Below are 12606 nucleotides of genomic sequence, written 5' to 3'. Positions count from 1 at the left end.
TTCAGTGTGTTTTATTAGGATTTGATGTGCTAGAATTAAAAATGTGTGTTTAACCTACGCAAGAGGATTAGGGACACTAAAAAAAAAATCTGACTTTAATGACTGAATTCTGAGGTTTTTTCTAATAATTTTGACTTTTGATCTCAGAAAATTAAAGTCAATATTCTGAAATTAAAGTCAGAATTTGGAGAAAAAGTTAGAATTCAGTTTTTTTCCAGTTGCTCTGATCCTCTTCAATATTAACCCCTTTCAAACCAACATAACAGAAAAAAAATCCCTTTCGATCTCTGGTCAGATGAGACTGAAATGTAACTCTTTTGCCTGCATACTGGAAAACTAGCACATATTGTGTAATGTAGGGTGATGGCAGCATCATGCAGTGGGGATGCTTTAACTGAGTTTAGAAGACGACAAATGGAGCAAAATACAATCAGTTGTGTAATTGTAAGGCGAACACATATGAAAAGATCAAAGGTCATTTTACAAGGCGTTACATTTCAACACTGCTGAGTCTGCTGAGAAAACGCCGTGTTGAAGCCAGAGGAGGAAGAGGATGATGAAGACACTTGTAGCAGAAAGAGGATCCATGTTGGTGATGCTCCTGTTTCTCGTTCATCACAGCGAGAAGGAAGAGATTCTCTCTGTCTCGTTGGAAATTACCACCCAGCTGCTGGTTGGAACAATGCCTGGCCTTTTTCCAAACACTTCATAAACACTGAGCCACGCTCAGTTTGGAGCGCAGCGGAAGCTGGGCACGAACGCTGCCCTCCGAGGCACTGCTGTGTGTGTGTGTGTGGGTGTGATGTACCTACCTGGTCCCAGTTTCTGCCGTCTGGTTCAATCGCTGCCAGGGCGTGTCTTTAATCTCATGTTACGTAACTGGAAAAGAATAAAAACAAAGTGAGAAACCGACTCATGAATTTGTATCCACACTGCAAAAACTCAAAATATTACCAAGTATTTTTGATCTGGTTTCTAGAGGAAATATCTTAGTTCACGTAAAATGAGACAAAACTAACTTCTAAGTAACTTTTCAGCAAGATATAGTAGCTTGTTTTAGGTCAATATTGATGAAACGTTCTTGTTTCACTGGCAGATTATTTCACTTATAAAATGGGAAAAACATTTTGTTATGAGTGAAAACCTGCCAGTGAAACTAGGACTTTTCATCAGTATTGACCTAAAAAGCTTCTACGTCTCTCTGAAAAATTACTTAGAAGTTTGTTTTGTCTTATTTTAAGTGAACTAAGATATTTGCACTAGAAACTAAATCAAAAATACTTGGTAATACTTTGAGTTTTTGCAGTGAAAAAGAAAAGATCATGAAAATAAATATGAATCCTATGGTTCAAAATTATTAAATGAATTGGCAATTTTAGTGCAAAAACATTATTATTAACCATGGTGGCCATCTTGGGGAAAAAAACACAGTAAATAGGATTTCTGTGGGTCCAGTGTATGATTTGACACCAAAAGTACTAATCTGTGATGAATATTAGCAAATTCAGTGGAAACATACGTCTTCCTTGAAAAATGGCTGCCACCTTGAATTTTTCAAATCAAATTTTATTTGTATAGCACATTTCAGCTGCAAGCATTTCAAAGTGCTTTACATCATATCAAACACAGAAACACAATGCAACATAGAATCAACAATCAAAACACCACAGTGTCTAATTTATTTATTTATTTTGTTCCCAAAAAGCAAAGACCCTGGGAACATTTGGGCCCAGTTGGGTTCTTTCATCCACATGTGGAAGATTTTGCTGAAACTCTGAATTATCTGCGGCGCCATAAAGACAAACAGAAAGCCCTGATTGCCACCTGTACATTTATTTCTGAGGCGTGATCAGCTCACAAAGCGCGTTTCTGCGGTATTTATCAGCGAAGCTGTGGGTGAATTCACAGATAGGAGACGGATTTATAAAACACTCAGCCTTGGTGAAAAGCTGCTGAGACTAAAAGGTCAGAGATCGTTGTGAATCCTTGTGCGCTCACAATGGCTCCCAGTGTTTCCTGATCCAAGGTTGTGTTACCAGGCAACAAATACAGTTCAGGGCGAGTAACTTGCTGACCCCCCTCCCCCCCAGTGAACTGTATCAAAGTTTCTTTGCAGAAAGTTGAGGCTGAGGCTTGAATTTATGTAAACGTACGGCTAAACTACGAGAAATAGTCTGAAAATTCTCCTTGCAGACACAGAGCCACTGCTGCAGTGGAAACACACAAACTGAGCCCCTTCCTCCTTTAAATCATCTGAATAGTTTGCACCAAGTCACCCCCATTGCACTGCCCCAAAATAAAATAAAAAATTAACAGAAATAAACAGAAACATACGCAGCGACATAAAGGTGTATAATACATAAACGACTGATCATTTGACAAATGCAGTAAAATTCATTTAATGTTAAATTATAAAAACTGATTAAAAAGTAAAGATGTATATTCTTTTTTTTGCAAAAAATGTAAATTTATTCATTGGGGGAAAAAACACAAATAATTATTTGCATAAAAAGGATTTAGAGCAACTTATGCTTTATTTTTTTTACTATAATCCAAATGTTGGTGAATTTAATTACTAATCCATGACTTCCTCCTGTAAACTTTATGAATAAATATAATGTGATACAGAGATCTATTTCATTAGCCACATTTAAAAATGGGAAAGGCAAGAGAACATGAGGTTTAAGGAAGTCCCTGTGTTGATCTTTATGAGTTCGGATTAATCTACATGAGAACAGCTGCAGGGCTGGATTTCCATCTGCAATCAGAGAATTTATTAAAATTACTAAAGTAGAATAAGTGAGTCTATTGAAAACTATCAGATCTGATTAGAAACAAATAATCACATTTTATCTTAACTGTATATTTTGGCCCGTCTGATGATGTAATTTTTAAATATTAAATGATTGATAATTTGATCAGTTACTCAGTATAATTGAATAGAGTTTTTTCTAAATATTTTGAGAATGTAAAAGTCTAAATAAGTTATTTTTTGCTTATAAATCGCTCCAGGAATGGAAATATTTAAACTATTAACACTAAAATAAAAATGTGACGGCAGGTGAAACTGCATAAACTGTTTCGTTTGAACGATTTTAAAATAAGACGATGCACAAAGCAAACAGTTGAGCATCGAAATGAAACCTTTTCTGAAACCAACTAAACTAAACTTCAAAATGAGTGAAATTACCTGCAATTACAAATCAAATCTTTACATTTCTGAAGCATTTTTCCTGTTCTTCCTTCCCATTGTCTTTTTTCCAGCTGGTTTATCCATTATAACATAATTATATATAAACTGTTTGCATCCAGATGAAGTTCACCTGTGAGCACAGAAATGTCCTGGGCCGTCTGCAAAGCGTGCGGCTGCTTGGTGAGACAAACTTTCTAATAACAGAAAACGTTACATGTTTTCCGTATATCCATTTGACTTTCAAATGGTGCAACAGACTCCAGTAACACCAGAGCAACAAAGATGGTGTACAAACAGGAGGTCTCACTTTGACACAAACGGTCAGCGTCTTTGGTGCATTTTTTTTGTTAAAATAATTTGTTTTTTCTTCAGTGAGGTTAATCACAAAATCCAGAAATGTTGCTGAAGTAAGAGTAGTGATACTTCATGATAGTAATAAGTAAAAGTAAAATAAAAATATTCCTAAAAGTAAATTCTTTCCAAAAGTTTCTCCAGTAAATGTAACAACTGTGAAGTTCCCTGCATTGTCTGAATCACAGAGTGTTTGTTCCCTAAATCACTGCCAGTGAAGTGAGCTGCTGATTTGTTGCTAACTTTACTGAGACGACAGGCAGATGTGGTGCAGATTCCAGCTGTGTCTGTGTCAGAGCGGAGCAGTCGATATATGTAATCTTTGGTTTATGACTGATTATGTATGAGACGAATTGCTAGCTTTAAATTTTAACTCTAATTACTTTTATTAGTGTTTTTGTCTGATTTGTTGATTTATGATTGTGGATGTAACAGATTTGAGAGAAATCTGACAAACACAATATATGTATATGAAAGCATTGAAGTATTTATTATGTTTATTTTTGGAAAAAATATAATTTGAAACTGTTTGTTCTGCTTGAATTTGTTATTTGTTTATTTTCGCCCCTTTTAGGCTATAAATGCCAGCGTTTGGACATAACTTCATAATTTGATAACATAAATTTAAATATTAAATCAGATGTTGTGGTCAGTTACTCAGTCCTAAATCAGCCTTTTTATCAAATACTTTGATAAAAAGGCTGATTTAATTTTACTTCAGTAAAACCGAAGTAATACTACTCTTACTTCAGTACCTCTGGTTTTATATTTATGGTTTTAATAGTTTTATGGATGTTTATCTTTCAGTAAAGATTGTGCCTAAGATATAAACTCAATATTACAAATGAACAAATAAGAAAAGTGTTATTAAGAATTCACTGGATTTAAGTTTAGTTGTGGTTTAAAGCATCATGAAAACATAAAAACATCAAATAGTCATCAATTATGAAATCAGTAACAATTATTATAATTTAAATGCCATCATTAAAATCATCGATAAACATCAAATATGTTGATTTGTGCTTCATTCATTATGTTCAAAAGCCGCTCTAATCTGATGTGTTTCAACTATTTTTCAGATTTTTTTGTTCCAGATTTGTTCAGTGATTTAAAAACTAACAGTATTTTAAAGTTTATTCTCTGACTGTAGAACTGGGTGATGTGCTCTAACGTCCTGGTTTTAGTCAGAAGTAGAGCAGCAGCGTTCTGGATCAGATGATTGATTTGTTTGTCAGACCTGTGAAGACGCTGCTGCTATAATGAATGCAACCAAACACAAACGCATGGATGAGTTTCTCTAGACCAGAAACGTTTTGCATCATTTAACAGAATCCCAAAGTTGAAAATACTCAGCGGCCATATTTGAGACTTTTTAAAAAATCTTTTCTGCAACAAATTAAGCAATAAAGAAGCGAGTTATCATTTTAATTAATTTTTTAAGACTTTTTTTCCAGTTTATTCAGTCTAGAAGTAAACTGGTCTGTTCCAACAACAAAAACAAGAACTTTTTCCAAAGAAAGGTTTAATAGAAGAATTAATGTGGTCTAGTCCTGTTTCAGTGAAATGTCACTGGATGTTTTCGCCCTGCTTACTATGAAATTAAAATGAAAACAAACACAATTATTAAAAAATACTTCATGCCTAATACTTTCCATTAAAGAAGAATTCAACTGAACAAAAAGTGACAAAAGAACCCACCCTGGGCCCATTCCTTTAACTGCAGTCATGAAATTGTTTCAAGGACCACAAATGGCCCCCAGACCGCACTTTGGACAACCCTGCTCTAGATTTTACTCTGACATCAGTCCTCTAATCCTGGAAATGTTCCTCAGGTGATAAAAGGCCGACTTTGTAACCGTCTTTATGTGGCTCTGAATGTCCATAGTTTCTTCTTCATATAAAAGTCATTAAGTTTCAAATTAAACTTAAATCAACAGAATGAGCATGTCCCTCTCTGTGCTTCTGCATCTGTAAAACCCTGTGCTAACATGTAGGCGTGTATGTGTGTGTGTGTGTGTTTTAACAGCAGAGGGCCCCCAGAACCGGACTCCATCATTTCCAGCTGGATTGTGGGTAGCAGGGAGAGCTGGGAGCGGGTTTGGAATCGGGCTTTGTTTGTTCCTGTGTGCTGACATCACCGTGCTGATGGCACCAAATCCCCGTTCCCCTGCACACAGCACTTTCTATACAAAACAGCAACACACACACACACCAACACACACATGCCGTGGCACATGGTACGAGTAATGCCAACTAGGCCAAAAAGAAAACCAGCTTTCTTTTTTTAACAGACATCCATGAATGCACATATGCTCAGCTAACGGGCGGTTCTGTCTATATTTGGGTTTTTGTTGAAACTTTAAATGAGTTTAAAGGAGTTCAGGAACGAGGAGCCACATCAGCCCCGACTCTCAGTCACTTCCACCAAACAAACTTAGGACATAATTTTTAAAAATTCAATCATTTGAAAGATTTCTGATGAATTCATGCATATTTGAAGGAATAAGCAAAGTTTTTCATTCAAAAAATGTTTTTTTAAAACTTAGACAATAATTAAGCTTAAATGATTCAGATAATAATTATCCACAGCAGTTTTTACCTTCGTTTAGTGAAAGATGATGGCCAGTCATTTTCTATTGTTTATAATAAATAACTCTTTTTATACGTTTTTAACTTTCCATAATGACTTTTTGTAGGTGAGAGAAAATATGAAAGGGAGAGGATAATAATCATGAAATGAAACTGAAAAATGAAGCACAAGAAAAACATGAATGTTTTAAAATTAAGAGTTTTGCTCAAAGCAAATTATTGTTGAAAGTTTTTATACATATAGGGAAAATTTTCATCACAACCTTGTATTGTTTATTTTCTCTTGTTCAACCAATGAGAGATAATAAACCATTAGAGTTAAAAACAATAAAATGAGATTTTAGAAATAGTTTTGGAAAAAATAAAGATTCCTGCTTTTGTTATTGCAAATAAACATTCAACAAACAACAAATTGTGTTTCAAAGAATTATAATAATTTAATTCAAGTTTGATTTCTCAAAATAATCAGTTTCACGTCAAAAAAGCAATGAAAGTGTCTCGAAGAAAAGTTTTATGAATCTGAGTTTATAGATCTATTTCAGACAGATTGGTTCTCCTTTCCATGAATTTAAAAATGAAGGAAAAATAGTATTTTCATAATATTAGTGATTTAAAGAGACGAAAAACAATGTATCTGTGAATCTTTACAACATTTTATTTGCACAGTTTCATATAAAATCTGGACTTCTGACTGTCCAAGTTTCTAAAACCTTTGGATGAATTTTTGATTTTAACTGAATGAAAATCTTCTAGTATTTCAGTATTTTATGCTAATGATAAAAAGTTGAGTTTAACTCGTACTTACATGCCACAAAAATCTTTACTCTTATTTCAAAGAGTTTCTTGTATTTGTTAAAGAAATAGACAACAACAATTAAGGTGTAATAACTGGAACTGAAAACGAGGGAAAAAGTAATTAATGTCGACAGAAAAACTTTAAAAGACCTTCAGAAAACTAAAGAAATATTCACCTTTTAATGACTAAAGGCAGATCTATCGCCTGGAGGGAAAATATTATTATTTTTAAACTATTTCATTGTAATTTGCCTCACAGTGAAGACGAGTTCAGGGAGTTGATGTCGTACATGTGTTTGCTCATAATCTGCCTGTCTTTACATAACCTGGTTAAATATTAACCCAGAGCTTTTCTCCTTCACTTTACTGGCTCTTTGGTATGCATGCAGCCCAGCGAGAGGCGGGGCCAGGCGCACACACTTCCTCTCAGCCAACAGGAAACTGGGACATTTTTTCCTCTTATAATGATTATTACTTGTTTTTTTAATGTTATAAACACAAAACCTCATTTGACCTTTTTTTCCTCCAATGAAAAACATTCTCAAGGTTAAACATTTGACCTCAAAGTGTCCACTAGGGGCTGGGGAATTATTGCATCGTTTATAATTTATTGATAAATTTCTTGTCATGATAAGATTTTCATTTATTATTATAAATGTAAACGTGGGAATATCACCTGGTAGTTTGTTGTAATCTTGGGTTTTGTTTCTTTTGAACATTTGAACCTCCAGTTTGTGTTAAATTACAACATTGCTTTTACAGTTTTCAAACCTTTTGATTGATTGATTGATTGATTGATTGATTGATTGATGAATTGATTGATTTATATCTGAACTTTAAGCTTCGTTTTATTACTAATGTTTTGATTGTGCTTCCTACTTTGCTCAATCTTTTTTTATTTCTGTCTTTTTAGTTTAAAGCCCTGTTAGCAATGTTGATTTAATAATTAAAATACCTGAGGATAATTGGTTAAACCACTATTGTCTAAATATGCCTAATGTCGCTAATTTGCAACATATCTAATTTTATATATGTTTTCTTACTTTATTTAATTAACAGGCATCTGCTTCACAACAAAAATACAATAAATGTTTTTGTCATAAAATTATAAATGGATTTATTAAAGTTGCCTCTCTCGTTTGTGCTCGATAATCTACAAGATTGCATTTGATTGATTGATTGATTGATTGATGGATTGATTAACTGATTTATATCTGAACTTTAAACCTCATTTTATTACCAATATTTTGATTGTGCTTTCTACTTAGCTTGATCTTTTTTTATTTCTGTCTTTGTTCTGCATGTTTCTCTGCGAAGTATGACTGATTGATTCATATCCATGTTGGTGAATAAATAGGCGACAAAAAACCAAACATATTTCCATCTGTTCATTATTGTTCATGTTAAATTCAGCAAAATGACCAGAAATGTGCTCAGACTGCGACACTTAAATGGAAACGTACGAAAAAGTACAGCAGAAGTTCCAGCATTTTGAGAAGGTGAGATATCTTTAGGGTCCAAATGAAAGCAGCTTTACTTTAATCATGTTATTCAACACTTCCTGTCATTTTGGGATATAAAAATACAGCATCTTGCTCAAGGACACTTCAGCAGAGCAGCTGCAGGTTCAACCCTCATCCTCTGGCTGAATGGAGACTCAAAGCCACTCATCCGTCTTCATGCCCTTGTATGTGTTTGTACTTTCCAGGGCATACAGGGGCTTGATGTGTCTCTGCAAACACATCTCTGCACTCAGACATCCTGAGACACACACAGCTGAAGCTATGGACACACACACACACACAAACACGCACCCACACACACACACACACACACACACACAAACACACGCGCGCGCGCCCAAGCTCCCTGGAAAACGGCGGGGATGAACGCGGCACTTGAAGCCACTCAGAGCCAATCAGAGCTGATGATGGTTCACTCGCGCCGCCGCTCTCCTCATTCACATTTTACACAACTTTGTTTGTAAAACGTTTTCTGAAGTTCTTGTTTCAATAATTACCAAAAGACAAATTTTAAAAAATGAATTCGCTCAGATATTGAGAGCTGTTAGCATGCTAGCCTGATGGTATTCTTTTATATTTTCTAGCAGAAACGTATTTAAAGTTAATTTTAAGAATAATCTTATTTACACTTTATAACTTTATTTTTTAACAGTTTTCAATCTTAACTGAACAGAGATGAGTTTTATGCTCACATTTCTACTTCAGCTAAGGCTTCATAAATCCAATTCTTACATTTTATTTAGCTGAGTCAAGTTTTGACTTGAGGTACTTTTTGCAATTTTTCAATGACCTTTGACCCCAATTCAGTCATGGGATCATCTCAATCTGATTACAGTTTTCAAATGTTTTGTTATAATCTGCTGGTGTAACTAGAACTTTTTCATCAATCTTAGGGATTATTGACTTAAAGTAAGTTAGTTTAGTTTTATTTAAAGATATTCTCTCTGGAAGAGAAGATAAAAATACTTGGTAAGATTTTGTGTTTTTGCAGTACATTGGTCAAGCATTTTACCACTGACGTACTTCATAAAGATTTTGTAGTTTAGCTCCACTTTTTGGGCTAACCTGCTTTTCTTTACTGTATTTCCAATAAATTATATATTATATTCTAGGATCAGAAAAAACTTCCAAACAAAACGTGCGTCTTTTAAACCGAGTTTCTGGTGAGAAACAAACAGATGTAATCTCAGAGCTCATAACTGTATTTTTAAACTTTCAATAACAATGCTTCACTCTCTCACTAATGCACACGTGTGGCCTGCCCATGTCCACGCCCACACACACACACACACACACACAGAGGGTTCTGTCAGCAACGGGCCGGGCTGCGTGCTGATTGGCTGGACGGGGAATGTTGGGGGTTATGCTGGATTTGGTGAACCACCTGCTGGGCCTCAGCCGCCAACTGACTGAAAACATTTACATCACAGCCAAAACAGAAAAAGAGAATTATAAAGTTATGAAATTAAATCATTTTTAAACTAAATGCTTTTATGTTCCTCCCTCTTTAAACCGATATTTAAAAAATAAGTTTCAGTGAGTAAATTTGATCAAAATGTTTGTAAGAGCTGATATATTAGCAACAGGAGTTTAGTTTTAAATGCTGCTGAATCACAGTTCAGTGAGAATGAGGGGATGAAACCAAACTTCACACCTGCAGCTGTTTCTATAGCCAGGAAAACTACAAAATTCATTAATCACAGCGCAAAGAGTTACAATATTAAAACTCTAAAATCCAGGGACGTGCGGTCAGGGGAGGCAAGATGGAAAAATATAATGATAAAATAATTTATATTGCTATTTTCACCCTGTGGTTTGTACTGTAAAGTATTTATTTTTCACTTAGCTTAACCAATTCTGATTATTTTTTCTTCAAAATCGCTGAATTTTCGCATTTTCCCATTCAAATGCTCAGAAGCGCAGCTGGTGAGGCAGCAGAGAGTTGAGCCTCACCTGAGATTGATCAACCTCCCGCTAACTGCACTGGCTGCCATTCGATGACAGCATGCTCCTCCTGTCTGTACATCGCCAATAAAATGGCTAAACAGCATTTAATATATGATATATCCATATATCCATAATTTAGTCTATGTATATAATGTACAGTGTTTTTTGTCACCAACTGTGTGTGTAACGTGTTTTGTGTGCTGAGGAGCGATCAGAAACTGCAGAGAACAGATTGGAGGTGAGGCAGGCAGTTCTCTTGCCTCATGGCAGGGGGCGCTCATGATCCCAGACATTGTGTCTCCGCAACTGCAGAGTAAGAGACAGTAACAGCGAGCTAGTCATGGAGCTAGTCATGGAGCTAGCCACACAGTAAAGAGCAGGAATATATTTATAGTTTTCTCCTCTTACCACAGCAATCACTTATTAATAATGGCAAAATAAATATTAAGCCTAAAACCAAACTACTGCAACAGACTGAATGTTCTGCTCTTTGTGTGGGAAATATTTTAGTATTTTGTTTTTAGGGGCGTTGCTGTCAGTTGCTATGGCAACGAGTAGCCGCGCTGATACAGAGAGCGAGAAAGACGTGGTTTTGAGTTGTACTTCAACGATCAGTTAGATAAGTTCTAGTTTCTTTCTGTGAAACTAAAAATTACAAACTTGTCCATCAGAAGCTACATTTCCATAAAAACGTGCGATAAACTTTGTTGATATTCCATTAATGTAAAAAAAACAAAATTTCATAATTGTGATATTTCCATTAAATAAGAAACTCGATTAAAATCACGTGAATAAGTTTGTTCATGCGATAAGTCATTAAAAAACATGCAGCACCATCATCTTCCTATCACTTCCTGTCGGTTTCTTCATTGTTTCTGCCAGTAGTAACATCCTGTTGTTGATTAAGTGTTTGCATCATAGTTTTACGGAATAAATAAATTTCGATACGACTGAAAAAAAATCACCTCAACCTAGCGCAAAACGTTTTATTGTAAATTGCCGTTTTTGAATAATTTTATGGAAACTGGAAATGCAGCTCCAGGTGTGTGAAGTCTCAGTGAGGCAAAATAATCACCAGACTAAAGGAGGGAAATCATTAGAGCTGCTGGACTGCTATAAATCCAAATGCAACAACGTCCCGATTTCACTCATAATCAGCTTAATTTCAAGCCGACGGATCTGAAAACTTCTGGCACCACAAGCAGAGATTTTCTGCGGCCCCTGGCCCTCCAAAAGCACCAGCTGCCCTCCCAAACCCTGCAGTAAGACAGTCCGGGGCCACATGGGTCGGTCCAGGGCCACATGGGTCCCCGCTGCACCCCTGCTCCGTCTCCAGCCCTGCCCGTGTGCGTGTGTGTTTGTGTGTGTGTGTGTGTGTGTGTGTGTGTGTGTGTGTGTGTGTGTGTGTGTGTGTACGGTGGAGGGGGAGTTGTTCTGACCCGCAAACTGACCTCCTCAAACTTCAAACTGAATACTTTTGGCAGTTTCCACGACGACAGAGCTCTCCAAGCCTTATCCTACTTACTGAGACGAGACAAGGAGCGAGGAAGAGGAGGCAGGAGGAGGAAGGAGGGCGAGGGAGAGAATGAGAGAGAGAATGGGAGCGGTGTGGACGGGGTGGGGGCGACAGACGGGCAGAAAGCGAGAGTTGCTGCTGTTGCATCTCTGTGTTTTCCATGAGTAGACAGTTTACTGGGAGATTATTCCCAGTCTGGTATTCAGCCTTATTAGGCCAGCAAGACCAGTGGAAGCTGTCCATCCCATTACCAGTATAACACACTGACTAATCAATCAATCAATCAATCAATCAATCAATCAATCAATCAATCAGTCAATCAAGTTTAGTTGTGTAGCACATTTCAGCAACAAGGCAGTTCAAAGTTCTTTACGATCATAAAAACACTTAAATCAACAATTGAAACATTTTTCCAAATGCCTCCATTCACACATCAGGATGTTGATCAATATTTCATTGATTATTAATCAAAATCAATTCTGTCATCTGGGTTTTAGTCTAGGTTTAAAGGAACTCAGTGTTTCAGCTTTTTTTTTTGCAGTTTTCTGGAAGTTTGTTCCAGATTTGTGGTGCATAGAAGCTGAATGCTGCTTCTACATGTTTGGTTCTGGTTCTGGATGCAGAGCAGAACCAGAACCAGAAGACCTGAGTGGTCTGGGAGGTTGCTATGACAACAGCAGATCTTTAATGTA

General features: G+C 36.1%; 1 protein-coding gene across 4 annotated transcripts in view; it reads right to left on the bottom strand.

Annotated features, from left to right (window-relative positions):
• sox2 (SRY-box transcription factor 2) overlaps positions 1 to 12606 on the bottom strand; it is a 176475-nt gene that overhangs the window by 22197 nt on the left and 141672 nt on the right. For all 4 annotated transcript variants that reach the window (XR_004340457.1, XR_004340455.1, XR_004340454.1 and 1 more), the window contains one exon: positions 813 to 879. The gene's annotated coding sequence lies outside the window, so the exon portion shown is untranslated. The remainder of the gene's footprint in view (positions 1 to 812; positions 880 to 12606) is intronic.

This window comes from Xiphophorus hellerii, chromosome 9 (assembly GCF_003331165.1).
Source record: "Xiphophorus hellerii strain 12219 chromosome 9, Xiphophorus_hellerii-4.1, whole genome shotgun sequence".
Lineage (NCBI taxonomy): Eukaryota > Metazoa > Chordata > Actinopteri > Cyprinodontiformes > Poeciliidae > Xiphophorus > Xiphophorus hellerii.
Note: the sequence above shows the minus strand (reverse complement) of the source record. Positions and strands in the feature narration are given on the sequence as shown.